At 30.7% G+C, this 16,877-nt stretch overlaps 1 protein-coding gene across 2 annotated transcripts in view; it reads left to right on the plus strand.

Moving 5' to 3' along the window:
• The window catches only part of LOC725581 (band 3 anion transport protein), a 58,848-nt gene that overhangs the window by 4,051 nt on the left and 37,920 nt on the right, over window positions 1–16,877 (plus strand). The window contains exon 1 of one of the 2 annotated variants that reach the window (XM_026444052.1): window positions 3,540–3,982. The exons of the other annotated variant lie outside the window; for it this stretch is intronic. The gene's annotated coding sequence lies outside the window, so the exon portion shown is untranslated. Of the gene's footprint in view, window positions 1–3,539; window positions 3,983–16,877 lie in introns of those variants that run through there. 2 annotated transcript variants of the gene reach the window in all.

Here is a 16,877-nt window from a genome sequence, read left to right on the forward strand (position 1 = left end):
ACATACAGTATACATATTGTATACCGTAAGCTATCCCGCAATGTGTACTTAAGTAGTCTGTACAATCGGTTAAAACCGGTGCGACGATTCTTGACAATTTGTCGGGTCAAGCACGAGCCAAGCAAACGTTCACGCGAAGGGAGTGATTATCGACAACAATTTATTTGATTCGAGTTTTATATGTTTGCGTAGTCTGTTGTAGTCACGAGTTGTTACGGTCTCGCTTTCAATGAGCTTAATCGAGCCGGTTAACACGCGACATTTCGTCCCAAGATGAATCATCGCGATTAACATTTGGAATTCGTTTAACAATTTCTAGGAGTGTTCTTGTGATGATTCTCTATATTATATAACATGTTCTTTCTTACATGTGTGTTTGAATACAATTAAATTGTAATTAAATCGTACACAATAATGCATATTAAATACTAGAGATAAGTAAGTACGTGCAACTCTTAACCGAGCCTCTCCGAACATTCGGGACGGTTCGGGAAAATTCGGGTAGGATCGGGCGAGATCTCGATACTCCTATATTGCACGGAATATGATTCTTCGGTTTGAAGTTTAAGTTAATAATTTAAAGTGGTACTTTTCGAATACTATTCGATTAATTTGAAAGCTTCAAGTTCGTTTAAGAATTAGATTAGAAAAACTTTTGTCAAAAATATTAGAATACAAAATACATAAGTTTTAATTTTTATTATATTTTTCGACGAATGGTATAAAAATTAATATGTTATCGATTTTTTTTCGTAGTAGGAACATTGATTCCAAAGGGATGAAAGTTTTATCGCGCGTGAATTTGATTTATCGTGTTATTATAGGAGGGGTTTTCTTGTGTTTAATGAGAGTGCTTATCAATTTGATAGCAAGGCGGATTTATTGAACCATAGATATTATGTAGTGCTATTATGATAATACATAAGGTTTGTATAATTTTCATAATAATAGAGGAAAAAGTTGTCACGCTCACTTGCCCGCGATAATCTTAGCTTCGATGTATTGATCGATCGATATTGATTCTTTCCAGCTTTTAATTATCGTTTTACCAATTGATTCACTACCGTGCAATAAAAGCGTATAAATTTGTGCCGCAATTATTTTCCATTACTAATTTATTGGCGATCAAAAAAAAAAAAATATTTCTATTTATTTATTTAAACAAAATTCGAGCAATAGTTTTGTTTATATAATTTTAAAACGTTTCTATTATATCGAATATCAGAATTTTTAAAATATTCGATATAAATATTGGAAGTATAAAAAATATTTTCACGATTTAACAAAATTACATACTTTCAATATTAATTAATATAAATAATTCAAATTTAGAAAATTTTGATGTCGTTATAAATATAATCTTAATTAAATATATATATAAATTTGTGTCAACAAATTTTTTTTAAAATTTTAATTCAACATTTCTATTGATTATATATGCGTAGAATATAAATTAGATACGAATGCTTATCACGCAAGATGTATTAATAAAGCTTAATAACGTGTCTTCCTGCATCTGTACGCATAAATTTCGCTTGCAAATTTAAATATGGTTTTCTCATTGAATTATCTAAGCATACATTATCGCGAGAAAAATATACTTGTTGTTCTTCCGTCAAAAATTATGAAATATTAGATTTCATTATGCCATTTCAAACGATTGCAATTTTTTTAGGTCAATGAAGGCATTTATTAAACTCGGGCTATTAACTATTTTTGAAATAATGGAACGTAAAACGTAAAAGTTTTCGAGTTAACTTTTCATTGACAACACAATTGTTTAAAATTATTTTTCACTTTTTTTTTATCTTTGTAGATTGTTGGTGCGTAAAAAATAATTATTAAATAAAAAATAAATTATAACAAATAACAATTTATTAAAATAACGATTAATCGTTGATATAAATAAATAAATAATTAAACAATATTTTGTTATATCTTCGTGTCTTTTTATGGAATATGGAATTTTAAATTGATAACAATATCAAAAAAAATATCAAAAATTAAAAAATTTTTATTCTATATTATAAGAATATTTAATGTAAATTGTATTAAAAAATATTTAAGAATTTTTCATATAATTAAATATCATAAAAATAATTATTACCATTTTGAAAAAAAAAATTTTTTTGATTCAGAAAATTTCTTAGATTAGTAAAAAATATAATAATTTGATCTTTCGAAGTGTTTTGTTTCAAACGCAAATTTTAGGTTAGAACGGTTCGTAGAAATTAAATGTGGAATAGGAAAAAAGTAGCGAACATAATAGAATTATATCTCAATTTTTTTTCCACATTTAAAATATCAAATATCTTCTAATTATATTATAATATATTTTTTCTAAAATGTCAAACTATAACTGTAGAATTTATTATATACACCATGTTATGCGTGCTATGAAAAATTAAAAAAAAATTATAAATTTATATGTGCAATCGATCCCGATGTTTAGTTTGGAAAACCGTTAAAAGTCTAGATTGAGAAGATTTAGTGGTTTTGTGTTTATCGATATTTCTTTAGTTCTCTCATAATTCTTGTATATCTCCATTCTACCAGTTCACCGTTTATCCTGCGAGAATCTTGGTTAAAACTTGGCAAGAAATGTTCAAGGTTAGGTTACATTGTTGCCAAAAAATAAAAGGTAGAATGTATTTAGACGCATAATTTTATGAAACTATTATATTTCGAAACATATTCCAAAGAATATTTGGATTATATTTTGTTGCGCTCGAACCATTTTATATTTTACTTTATTTATTAAAATTACGGAAAACATGGAAGAAGATTGTTTCACAAAACTAACGGATCAATATTATTTACATAATTCTTTTCGTTTCTAAATTCTATGCAGGAAACACTCTCGGGAATATGAATAACAGAACGTTGCGAAATATTATGTACGTAGACGAGAAAGGAACGAATCTATTTATCACGCTCGCATCGGAATATGCTTAGAGTCCGTTAAAATTGCACGTCCCTTTCAATGACCTTTCATTCGCCATTTTCCTAAGCGCGAGGAGTCGAGTTTCGCTATAGCGTCGTAAAGACGTAAACTTATGGAAAACAATTTTATACGTATCCAAACGTAACTTTTGCGATAATATTTTTCTTACCATTATTATTATTACCGAGTAACTAAAAATAATAAACCTCCGTGATCATTGCGACATTGATTGATTCCTTTCCTGCGCGAAACTCAAATGCGATTAAAATTAATACCCTAATATAAACAATCTTACGTATTCTATCCTGTAAGCCTCTTTTCTTTCCCGATATTGACAAGTTCCTTTGCACAATCTTTAAACAACAACCTGAACATTTCAAACATGTAATGATTGTACAATATCAATTAATCTTCCAACAATCGAATGTGTATAGTAATTTCGTTTGCTAAATTATTGATCATTGTACTCGAAAAATGATACTTAATATATTTTTATTTTTTATTCGAATTTTCGTAACAGGTAATTTTTTTTAAATTATATTTCGAATATAATATTACATCAGGTTCGATTACGGTCGAATTTCTTCTTAAACGGGTGGTGATAAACGTATTAAGAACCACTGGCGAGAGGTGAGCGCCACTGCATGGCTGGTGCACATAAGCACAAAGCTGTAGAACGATATTCGATCGTTGCACGAGCCGGTGGTAATCGGCAGACTGGTCACAGGTAGTCGATTCACCGATCAAGTAGAATGGGCCGAGTGTCTGGCGGAGTACTATTGGGGGAAGGGGAAAACAGTGGTGTTCTGTGCCCGCGATTCAGCCGTTTACGTTTCGCCGTGGTTGTCGTCGATGTTCTCCTCGTCGTGTCATTCGTGTCAGTCGGTCGTGTAGTCGTCAAGTTGATTTGCGAACAAGTCCGCGCATTCGAGCCCGATGGATCGCTTCCATACCGGCGCTCCTACTGCGCAAGCGTAGACATCGAACTATCGAGAAAAAGAGAAGAGAAACGCAACCCAAAGCGCCGTGTATCCCCAGGTATGTGGCTAAGGGATTCTAGCCTCGAGCTATACCGGGAATCTAGCTACAATTTCGCTCGACTTATCTCGTTCCTTATCTTTCGATCACACGAATTTGAACGTTTGTTTAAAATGTTTCTACGAAGATTATTTCTAAGGAGAGAAAGGATTCGGATTAAAAATTAAGATTAAGGATAGACTTAGTATTTGAGTAACCTTGAATTTAAGAGGAATTCTTAAAATTTGTTACTTATCGATCCGTGTGATTACTTTATTAACTTGTGAAAATAAAAAATAATGATAAAAAGGGAGGAAGTTGTAATATTGATAAGTTGTAAAGATACGAATACAATAGGGGTTATGTGTCGGAATATTAATAAGAGTTTCTGCACGTGATAAGTAAAACAAGAAGCAAATGGAACGTTTGAATAAAAACGTGTTGTAAAAGAAGCGCGTGATACAACATGAAATTAAATAATTCAATTAATTAAATTAATAATTCTGTATATACCTATATATTCCACGAATTTCGAATTTATTTTGCGCAATTAATCCATCCGAATGGACTTGTATTAAAAAAAATCAAAATAACGTACAGGATAAACTGTTTGTTTTGAAAACAAACAAATCGTAAAGTTTTCAATTGAAACGAGACGGAAACGAAACATCACGAAGAAAATTATTTTCGACAATTTAAATTAATTCCATTAAAACCATGGAAAAAATAGTTTTTTACATATCGAATATTTGAGATCATCCTTTTGAATTCAAACTCGATATTGAAAAGAGTAGAAATGTAAAAGCGAGGTGAATGTTACGCGAGATTAACGCGTTATTCGACCGTTACCGATGCAGCGTGTTTGCAATTCGAATTTTCGATCGATAAAAGGTATTATTACAGGCATGGAAGGTGATTCTTATTACTTTTCGCAATATTCCATTTGTTCGCAACGTTTTATTTTATTGCCACACGGGCATCGATAATACGAACAATATTAATAATTTGTAATTACGTTTTTTATACGATTATGTTTACGATCGAAATTACAGGGAATTTGAACTCGTTCGACGAAAAGTAGAAATCGAAATTTTTCTCGATATACACATAAATTTAATTCTTTATATTTCTTATTCCTTCGATTCCAATTTTTGTAAACACCAGACGAATTCGGATGATCGATGAAAAATTCAATTTACATAAAATAAAAAAAAAAGTTCGATGCTTCTCCCCAGACGAAACAGATCCGTGTGATCTAATCGCGGGGCGAAAGATAAGAAAGGGTCAATAAACTAGATAACCGTGCAATTACAATCACGCACACATTTTTAGGAAGCAGGGTCCACAAGAGCAAATTTGCTCGCGTCACGTTAGCCCTAACTTACCGATCGATATCAGTCCGGTATGCCGGTATGAAAGGAGCTTTCCATGTTGCGAAACGCGCTTATTGGTTTGGAGCGAATCTCGAGCGATTTATTTATTAAACTGGCTGAGGTCGGCGGACTTTTCAGCCAACTGTGTTCGTCGTTCGTTGAAAAATGCGAATAAATCTCGCACTTATTGCGCAATCATTGGGATCTGATCGGCGCGAAGCGATTTCCAATAATGTTCTTTATTAATAATGAAGATTTATCGCTCTGAAATCTATTGTCTAACGAACGATTTTGTGAGTAAAATTGAAATAACTCATACGAGTGTCTGTTAGTTAGATTCTATTGAAAAAAAATGGAAGTGGAAATAGAAGATTATTGTTGTCAATAATGATAGTTGTTTATTAAGATTTATTGGAACGATATTATTCTTTTGCTCGTCGTTTGTGTAAACAAAATTTCGGTGGACGAAACAATTTGTAAATATTGTGGTTGGAAAAAAAAATGGAAGTAGGAATGAAAAAAGAGAAAAAGCTTGCAGTCGTTTGGCTTAAGTACTTAAATCGGTTACGTCAGGTGGGTCGATGATTGAAAGCAAGCTTCTACCGAGTTAAAAATTACGCGCATGATGGATGTTTCGTCGGAACGCTCGTCGCGCATGCGCTCTTTCAACATTGCGTTCTTTTCATAGAAATATTTACGGATTACGTTAAGCCAGAAATTGTATTTTGTTTTATATATCTTTTCATTGTATTTGTATTTTAATTTAATTACCTTTACTCGTCGGAAACAGAAGAAACATGAAAACATTTATTCATATTTCATAGTTCAAAAATTTAATCGTAAACCCCTTCAAGGAAGAACCTCCTGACATTTTATGAACGTTACGTTCAACGTTCCAAGTTAGATGACACTCTCATGTAGAATGTCATGCGACTGATCAGCTGATCAATTAAAAAGGTAAATAATCAGTGATCCGTGAAACTGGGGGCAACATTGTATCTTAAATAGACAGTGTAGTTAGCAGTGTAGAGTGGACCAGTATCGGTGCATCACTTCGATGAAGCTAGTCGCGATGTTGAAAATGTTCTTTTTAAATTTCGAACGTAAATAAAAAACTTTTTAAATCAAAATAATATATATATATTATTTTTAAATATTAATAAAAAAAAAAGCATAGGGAAGTTATTCCAAGATGAAGAGAATACAAACGCGTGAATGATCTAGCAGCGACAGGTGGGAATAAAGGTGTTTGCACAATATTGGATCGATGTTAGCCTTAGCATTGTCGACGCCCTTAGCATTGTTTGGTTCGCAGACGTCAACGTGCACACAATCAATGATTAGCCCTGACCTAGCCTTTCCTTAACGTATTTATTATATCACCGTTGCTTTCTTTTTCCTTTTGTGTAGTTTCTTTCCTTTTTTTCTTGATATTTCTTTCTCGGAAGAGAAAGAAAAATTATTACAAGTATTTAATTTTGCCCGAGTCTCGAAAATCAAACTTCGGAATGGATCGGTAAAATTCGGCTATGATCGGCGGCACAAGACATTTCGCCCGATCTTGGCCGAACTTTTTCGACTTATCCCGAACTTCTTAATCTCGCGTACCCGCATGTCTAGAAATTATAAAAGTATAGAAATTGTACATAAATCAGTTGATAAATCGATCAAATTAGTCGAATTTTTTCATTTCCATCAAATAACAATTTTTTTTCGCGATGCAAATGACTCGCCCGGAAATGGAATGGAAAGTTAATCGTGAGAACGCAAATGGGTGAATGCAAAGTTTTTCTTCGATAACTAACACTCTGCGACAGGCATTGTGAGAATTGGAATGCGCGACATTTGACGAGAAAGTTGTACATCTATATATACATATATACATGTAATAATGTATAAAAAACTTTAGATCTATATATATATATAATTATACAACTAAAAAAAGAAATTGAAGGTTACTTGAACGATAAAAAAAAAAGAAAAGATACGAATGTCAAGTTCTAGAAATGAAAATTTTATTGTAGAATAATTCGATTCTCTGGCCGGTTGTGTATGTCGCGCGACCTGGAAATGTATATATATAGAGAGAGAGGGAATTGTTGAGACTAAAATACAAGCGCGATACCGAACGTTGCTTCGCCTCGCGTCGCTATGATCCCTTCGAAGCGCCAGCACATGTGCATACACGCTATACACGAAGCTGCTACGACGTCGCCAAGGACGTATATATATCGAAGACACAAAAGCGTCTATCATTTGCATAGGGCGCACACGCCGTCTGGAGTGATCTAATTTTCAGAAATATCACATTGTTCGTATTATTATTATTATTATTATTATTATTACGAAAGAAGATGTTTGTCCTTGATATAAATAGTATTTATATTTGATGACATACTTGGTTTATTATTTATGTTGTAAATTAAGTTGGCTGAAATTTATGTTAACCTATTATTAAACATAAACTCATAAATCTTTTCCAAGGTCAAAAGTTTATCGTTGTACAAATATTCGCGATTGATAATATTTATATATATGTATGCGTATATATAAATCATCAAAATTAATTAAATCTTAAAAAACTTTATAGAGAATTGAAAATAAAATTTTTATCAGAATAAATGAGAATCATCAGGTAATTTAATGTCTTGTTAATTGATAGATTAATTAGATTATAAATAAATAAGCATTATTTTTTTTTTAACCTTTTTTTAAAAGGTAAAAAAAAAATTAGGTTAGGTTAGATTTTAATAATTTTTTTTTTTTATTAATTTATTTATAGACTCAAAATTCTTATATTTCATCTCTTCTTATGGAATAATGTTCAAAAAAAAATGTGCTGTCTCAAATTTTACTTTCATCAATATAAAGTGAAGAATTTTATATTATAATTTTATTTGCTTCAAATTTTAAATTATTTAAAAAATTTCTTCTCTATTCCAATTATAAAATAATAATAGAACTTTTTTCGTTATTTATAATTTCTATAAGAAATACTCTGTTCTAGTTTCTATAATCGTTTTGATCGGTAAGACGTGCTGTTTCGGTCTGATCAGAGAACATTTTTAGACGAATAAACACGCAATAAACGATCGTTGCATTTTGTTCGCAACGCTATGCAATGTCTCTGCATTTTAACGAATTATCCTGACGCGCGATTAACAATTAATTTCAACGTTAATTATTCTAATTTTTTTTTTTTTAGAAAATTTATCGTTATTGTTACACGAGAGGCATTAAAATTAATGATAAAATTAATACTTCACCTTTATGCAAGCCAAAATTTTGCAAGTAAATTTTCGTTTAATAACGAGGAAATGTGAGTTATTGGAATAAATTTTTTTATAACGAAAGTTTTTAAAAAAATCAATAATAGATAAGAAATGTTGAAAGATGATAAAAAAGAAAAAAAAAAGTTTCGTTAATTAAGAAACGAAATTTCAATTAATTTTAATATCAAATTTAGAGAAATATACAAGCTTTTTTCTTAAATTTCTTAATTAACAAAAATTGTTCACGCTTCTATCCTAAAAAAAAAAAAAAAGAAATTTCGACATTCTATCTTTTAATAGCCATTTCATTTTAAAAGTCTTCGCCATTAAAAAGTTTATTGTAATATTGAATTTTATCATACTTTCATCGAATAAAAATTTAATTAACAATTTTATTTCAGATTAAACGGAGGTGAAATGTTAATTTTACCATTCGTCGATTTAATACTTTGACATCGACAAAATATTTAGAAAATATTGTCCAAGGAAAAGGAAAAAGAATTTAGAAAACACGCGTAAATATTGACGGGATTAAATTACTTACTTTTTTTTCTATTTTTCCTCCGAGCATTTTTCTTGAAAAACGATTTTTTTTTCACCGTTAAAAAATAATAATAAAAAAAAATAAAAAATAAAAAATATTGCCTTAAACAACGTGGATAGTTTTCGAAATTAATTGATGCGGACGCGCCCGCTCTCGATCATGTGATGACACTGTTCTCATGTGACGGAGGATTAAATAGCGGTCGGTGACGAGTCACGAGTCAAAAACCATGCGGCCGCGACAATTGAAAGGGTGGAAAGCACGAAAGAATGGAGAAGCAGCGCCACGTGACGGAATTTCTCGTCGCGGCTAATATACGCGTTCATTCGGTTTAATAACGGCGTTGATCACGCCCATACAGCTTCGTTAATTGAGCCAATTAAGATCCGTGTTATGCTGTTAATTCATCCGAACCAATTCTTTGCTGCGATGAAAATTTCATCGCTTGATTACCCCTTCTATTTGTTCAATCCATGCTTCGTGGAAATTTGCACGGATTTTCTAAAGATTATTAATTAATCAAGTGTTTTTTTTTTTAAATAAATAATAAATTTTTATAAGATGATTTCGATTTCGTGTTTTTCAAAAATATTCTTTTCGGATATAATTTGCTTTTTGTGTATGTTTGAAAATAAATAGAGCGCCCTCTATGTATTGGATAAAAAAAAAATTTTTAAATCAGTACGATTTTTTATTCTCGTGCGAGAATGGCTGTTGAATTAATTAAGCGAGAGAATCACCGTCTCTGTGCTAGTCCTACAGAATATGTAAGTGTAGTTGTGTTGAAATAAAAAATATCGATCGAAGAAACGATAGCAGCAACCTCTCTAAGAAGCAGTCTTTCTCGCTTGCGAGTCCGTAGAGAATAAGAACTTAAAAAGAATTACGTAGATTTCTCAATGATTTTAAGGATCAAAACAATAGATGTGACATTCAAATTGTCCTACGTTGTTTATTATAGAATATAAAGATATTTCTTATTTAGGTTGAGTTAATAGGAAAGCCTAATAGAGTCGAAATTAAAATGAAATTCTCGTAAATTAGAGGTTCATAATTAACTTTTACGAAAAGGTTCAAAGCTTGATTTTTCACGGTAATTCGAGAACGCGTATTCTCGCGGAGAGCAGGTGCCGGTTTTTTCTAGGAAAACATTGGAGCTTAAAACATCGAGCTCCTTGACGGAGAAAGACAACAAATACAGCGGGAACGAGCGAGAGAGATAACATATCAATAATAACCGAGACGAGGCAATTATATTATATTATTGTATTTAATTATTATATTTCTGTAATTTTCATCTTATTTTCTTAAAAATAATACAATATATAGATTCGTGAAATTTCTTTCGATAAAATTGATGAAATATTTGCATCTATTATTATTAAAAAAAATTCATCATATCATGATACGTATTTGTTTTTAACGGAAGAATCTTTCAAAAAGTAGAAATTTACAGTTTTGCTTATTCAATTTATTATGGCTTTTTACTTATTTTTATTATAATATTCATTGTTTTTGTTAGATTAGATTTAGATTTAGATTACGTCGATTACGGTTTCTCGAGATGCTATTGAACGCATGGCGAGACAGTGAGATCATGGTGGATAATTGTAATTGTATTTAGGCATTACGATCCTTAAGCGGTTATTATTGTATATTGCACGGATAAATCCTCGAAACAAAACGATTCGAGCCAGTCGGAGAGAAAGGAGCACGTCGGTTTCTCCTCTAGCGTGTCTTTTGTGGCACAAGGTTATGCAATCAGGGAGACTCGAGGTTTTCGACCTGATTTTATAAATCTTCAATATCTGTGTCTCGTGCAAACATACGTATATCCTTTCTTTCGCTACACACGTGCTACGCCGCTTCGGGCGACATTTTCATTCTCTCTCTCTCTCGCTCTCGCTCTTTCTCTCTCTTCCCTCCTTTATGGTTCGTGTTTCCCATCCTTTTTTTTTCTCGCGACGAAGAAACGGGTTTGTCCATATTCGTCTGAGTCACGTAAAAAATTTTCCATAAACATAAGAGCAGAAATCTTCTGTGCCGAAATTTTAATTTTAAAAGTTTAAACGCAATTATTTTTATGAACGGAAAATATTTATTATATAAAAATATTTATATCGAAGGTAGAGAAATTATTATATACACGAGGAGAGAATTTTTAATTACTTACCGACAGCTGATATTACGTGTATATAAATATTATTTTGAGTTAAATTTACAATTTAAATTTACAAAAAGATGACTTTTAATTTTTTTTTTTTTTTAATAAGTCTTTTGGTAATTTCTTTCTTCTTTTTTTTAAATCAATCAAATTTTTCTGATAAAAATTAATAAATTGACGATTTTGACGTAATGAAGTCATCCTTGTTTTTTTTCACGTTTTTCAATATTTGAAAATGTGTATTTGTCAAGTGAATATTAAACTATTTGAATAAATGATGATCAAACAGAGTCGCGTTAGCAGAGTAAGTTAACTAAACAAGTCATTATTTATTTGTCTCTTTTGCAAATTTTGGTGTCTGCAAGACTTATCACATTCCTGAATTATATCATACATGCAAATCAGCTCGCGCTGATAACGATCTGCATTGATAATCTGATCAAACTGAAGCAATTTATAACATATTCTTTTCATGCCTCGTCAAATATTTAAATCAGAACTTTGGTTGATTTAACGAATTAATTCGTACATCTAATATTTGCATTATTTCTAGAAATATGTAAATTTTTAGATTTTTTACAATCTTTTTAAAATCTAAGATTCTTTCGTCTTTTTCTAAAATAGCTTCCTCAAAATTAGATTTATAATTGTACAAACTATAAAATTGAGTTAAAATATTATCAAAGTTGGTTAAATAAATTCGTATTCTTTTAAATCGTTAAAATTTATTTTTTTATTTAGACTTTGAGAATTTTTAATCCCAAAAATAGCGAAAAATTTAATTCGAGTTTTCGAAGTTTCATCGGAATTTTTGAAAATAGAAACCAAAGTTTCAAATTTCCGAAAAAATTATATAAAAATTGAGTTCCAAAGTTTCGAGTCATAAAAATAGCAAAAAAAAAAAAAAAAAGTTCAAAGTTTCGAATCGAATCTGTGACGATTCAAAACTAAGGAAAAAGTCTTGCTTACTATGTAACAAATATGTAACAACGCGTGTCGAGATATTTGTCTTGCTCTGTTTGGAGAGCAAACTACCAGATCAAGTGAATCAATAGCGCAACGGTGAATCGTGTGGGTGAGGTTAAACTTGAATTCTCCGACACGATGAATCACATACGTAGTATTTGCCGAAATTATTTGTTCCTCGTGATAATGAAAAGATTGCGCGTCTCACAATTAGAACAATGCAATTAGAATTAATTTTGTATTGAAAATAAATCTAAAAAATGTAACTATGACGAGTGTTGTCGAGAAAAGAATTATTATACAGCGAAGCGTTAATATACGTGGATCTACCTTTCGGAGGATTCGATCGATTCTAAACGTCAAAACAAACACGAAGAACGATGTACAAAAATCTGTCTGCTTGTTTGTCAAATTAACAACTCTTATTTATAAAATAACTCTGTTTTATGTCAATGGATAAAAATAACGAGTTTTTTTTTTTATTTATTTATTTATTCTATATATGTTAACATATGTTATTTAATAATATAAACTCTATATAATAATAATATAAAATATTATAATATAAAATATTAAATATAAAATATAAAATATTATATCTATATAATAATATATAAACTCTAATAATAATAATTTTGAATGAAAAGAAATAGAAATTTCAATCGATATTTTTTAACAATATTATCGATATTTATCGTTAACGAATAATTAAGCTGTGAATACGTTAACGCCCTCTACGATATTTTTATATACTGCTGTATGGCATAAAATATCGTTCTAAAAGAAACTTTAATTATATCTGAAAAGGAAAAAGAATTAGAAGCAAACGTAGGTTTAATTTGGAAAAAGAAAAATAATCGAAAGAATAACGTACTTAAATGATTCAATATACGAATGAATATGACCCAGTAATGTTCGATGAATAAGTAAATCCGTATTATATACTGGTAGACATGTTTCGTGCACCTTCCTCGTTTTACGGTCTAGCACGGTTTAAAATATTCAAATAACGTGAAATTAATAATACGAAAATTACGTACAATCGGAATGAAAAATATTTCTGTAAGAAAATTTCTAAAATTGGATTTAAAATTTTTTTTGAAAAATTGCGTTATTTTTATCGTTAAATATTATTATCAGAAATGATTTGAATAAGAAAATTGGAATTCAAATTATTTTCGTCACAACTCGATCGATAATTCTAACCTTAACCTTTCTCTCTGCTGTACCATTAGGTTTTTCGAATTTTAGTTTCAACGATGAAAAACTTTTCCGTTTGTGAAAAGTTGAGAACCATTATATCAGCCAATTGAAAAATATATTATTGGATTATGCATTAATTCATAAATACATTGCATTATGCAGAATTAATTCAACTGTCGAGAACTGATTAAAATATCGAATCGAAGTTCAAGGAATGAATATCGTTAAAACGTGTATTACATAAGAATTGCAGAAGGTCAGAGAAAGTCTGGTTTGTCCTTTATATATTGGCAACAGTGGTGGAAGGGAAGATAAACAACGTTATTACATGGTGTTCGATGTATTTCGAAGACAAGTAAATGAGGTTTAAGACAAGCTTCCTTTCTTTAATATTTCCTGCACGATACACCTCCTCGTAATTTATCATTGACTTCGATTTCGTTTGCATATCGAGCTTTCCGTGCGAATTACACTTCTCTTTAAAATGGAAGAACATATCTTACTTGTCTGTTTAACACATTGATGATGGACACCGATTGGAAAAAATAAGAGACTGACCGAAGTGAATATACGAAAGCGGAATCACGATTCTGAATTTCATAAGAATTGCCGTTTCTTATATAAGATTTTCATTAATAAATAAGCAATAAAAAATTTTTATCCTTTCATTAGTATTATTTTACGAAGTAGTGTCACAATTCAATTAACAATCGAGCATTGTGGTGTTCCATTATATAATTAATTGATTATTAGATATCCCTAGAGATGTCCCCCTGCTAACATGTAGAATGAATTTTTTCTCTCTCTTTTTTTTTTTTTTTTCATTTATCTCGAGAGGATTGTATTTATATTTCAAAATGAATTAAAAGATAATTTTTTTTTTTTTTTTTTTGTTTATGAAGAACATTAGAGGCAATAGAATGAAAAACGTGCGTGGTGACCTTGGAGTGCATGCACAGTTTCGATATAACGTCGTTAATAATAGAATTAAAAAAACGATAACATAACGCGTCGAGAAGTTGGAAACGACCTCACTCGAGTGAAAATCGCGTATTATCATTAGAACAATACACTAGGAAGATAAGAAAAGGAAAAATGGAATTGCTCGTAATACTGCAACAGATGGTTTGACAAAAGATGTGTGCACAAATAGAGTCGTTTCACGCCTTTGAAATTATCTTTTTTTTTCAAATATTATTAAGTTATCTTCCGCGAATAAAATGTCAAATAATTTTAGATCATTAATAAATGATGTTATTAATCTTTTGATCATTCGAACGAATTAATTCGAATGAAACATTATTTAAAATCTATTGTTAATTAATTATACGAAATAAAACGCGTGTTGATTTTTACGCCTTGCAAAATTCGTAACACGAATATATTAAATAGAGGAATCTTTAGTTTACACTGTGGAAGATTCGGGAAGATTGGCCTGAACTCGCGGCTCACATTTTTTGTCGAATGTAGAAAAGGACAGCGAGCGAGAAAAGAAAGAGAAACCTGAACCGCTGGGAAAAAAACGTAAACAAACCGATGCAACGGTCAAATTTTTTTATTATTATATTATCTAAATAAAAATTTCGCCAACTTATTTTGTGAAATTTCTCCGATTAAAATAAAACCAAACATGATGTAATTTAAATTATTTAACGAATATATAAATGTAAATGTATTTCAGTTAATAATTTTTCTTTTTACTTTAATTGAATATAATTAAATACAATTCAAATTATATAGTATATCGTCCCGTTTTAATTACAAAAATTTCACAAAATAAAAGTTTCATCGAACAAAAATATTTTTTCCTATTTCATTTAATATTATCTCATATTTGACCTCGGATCGGATTACATTGCTTACACGTCCAGTTTAAAGAAGAATCTTTCACCGTTCCATCGTACCTTCGTTTTGCAATTATAAAATATTTACCGTAAATAATCCACTACTGGAACTACGAGGAGTATTCCTTTTTTTTTTTTGCTCGAATTTTTCTTATCTCGGTGGGGAAGAGTCATTCTCTCTAACGTGTAATAACACTTTCGGGTTAGGCGTCGTGAATGAAACTCGTTTTTCAAGCTTTCCTTCGCCGTTCCTTCAACCGTCGAGAGGCGAGAAGGCCGACGCCTCTGTCTCTTCGCTTCCCGAACGATTAGCCATTTCTCTTCTCTCGGAGACGTTTCAAGCGCGGCGAAAAGAGAAAAAAATGCTCGTTCCTGTTCGAGGAAACCGGTGGAGGCCGGTGATTCAGTGATTTTATTGCTTGTCGATGGATTTATCTTGCCCCCGAATGATGGACAGCGCGGATTAGGAATCGGGCGGGGAAGAAGCTCGGTTCGTTAAAAGAACGAGTACGTCGTAAATCGCGCGGCGTCGTCGATCGATCAAACGGCGCAACGAAGTGTTGTATCGAGCGCATTTTTTCCACGTTACGCCGCGTACAGGAATCTTATGATAGGGGAAAGCGATTGAAATTCGTGGAAATATTCTGATTCGTTGATAAAATATTTTATCGAAACGAAATGTAACAAGATACGATTAAACCCTTATCTCGAATTGATATTTTGCGAAACTGGGAAAATTAGTCATCGAGCAATTTTTTTATTGTATACATATAGATTTATTCTATTCCCATTTGATAACTTATCTCTAGATTATTTTTAAATTATTTTTACATGAAATTAAAAAATAATTAGCATAATTAATTTTAATTGTTAAAAATCTTCCAATTGTTAAAATATAAATAAGAATTTATAATATTATTAATATTTCTCGATTAAATTGTAAGTTGACATCGAGAAAATCTGGTGTAATAAAAAAGGAGATTAAGGATTTTTTAAGGAAGTTTCGAGTCATCTTTGACCCGATCATGCTTCGTTAAAGAAGAATTAGCATAAAAAGAAAAAGTTCGATCGTGATTTCGATTACGATTAATTTATTATTAATTTTAATTTTGTTTATTATTCGTTAGATTTATTATTGGAGGATATCGTTCTTAACGGAAAAATATGCCGAGAATACGGTTTCAAGGCGCGACTAAATATCGTGGGCCAGGTATCGTGGCGTGGATAATCGAATATGCGACGGAAAAACGATAGGTATTTTGTTACGTAACGTCCATTGGATTCCATCGTGTAATTAGAGACAAGCGAACACTGATCCTTGTATTTCAATTCTTCATCCTTAAATTATCGAACGAACAACATTCTTCGATGCGATTGAACTTCTCTCTCTTTTTCTTCTTTTTTTTTATTTTATTACACCACCGCGAAGCATTTAAAACATTTCTTAACGCGAATTTATATGGATTAATTTTTCATTTAATTGCATAAAAATATCAAGTAACGATATTAAGTTACATTTACAAACTCTCATATTTGCACAAAGGATGTTT

This window comes from Apis mellifera, linkage group LG11, assembly GCF_003254395.2.
Source record: "Apis mellifera strain DH4 linkage group LG11, Amel_HAv3.1, whole genome shotgun sequence".
NCBI classification, from domain to species: Eukaryota; Metazoa; Arthropoda; class Insecta; order Hymenoptera; family Apidae; genus Apis; species Apis mellifera.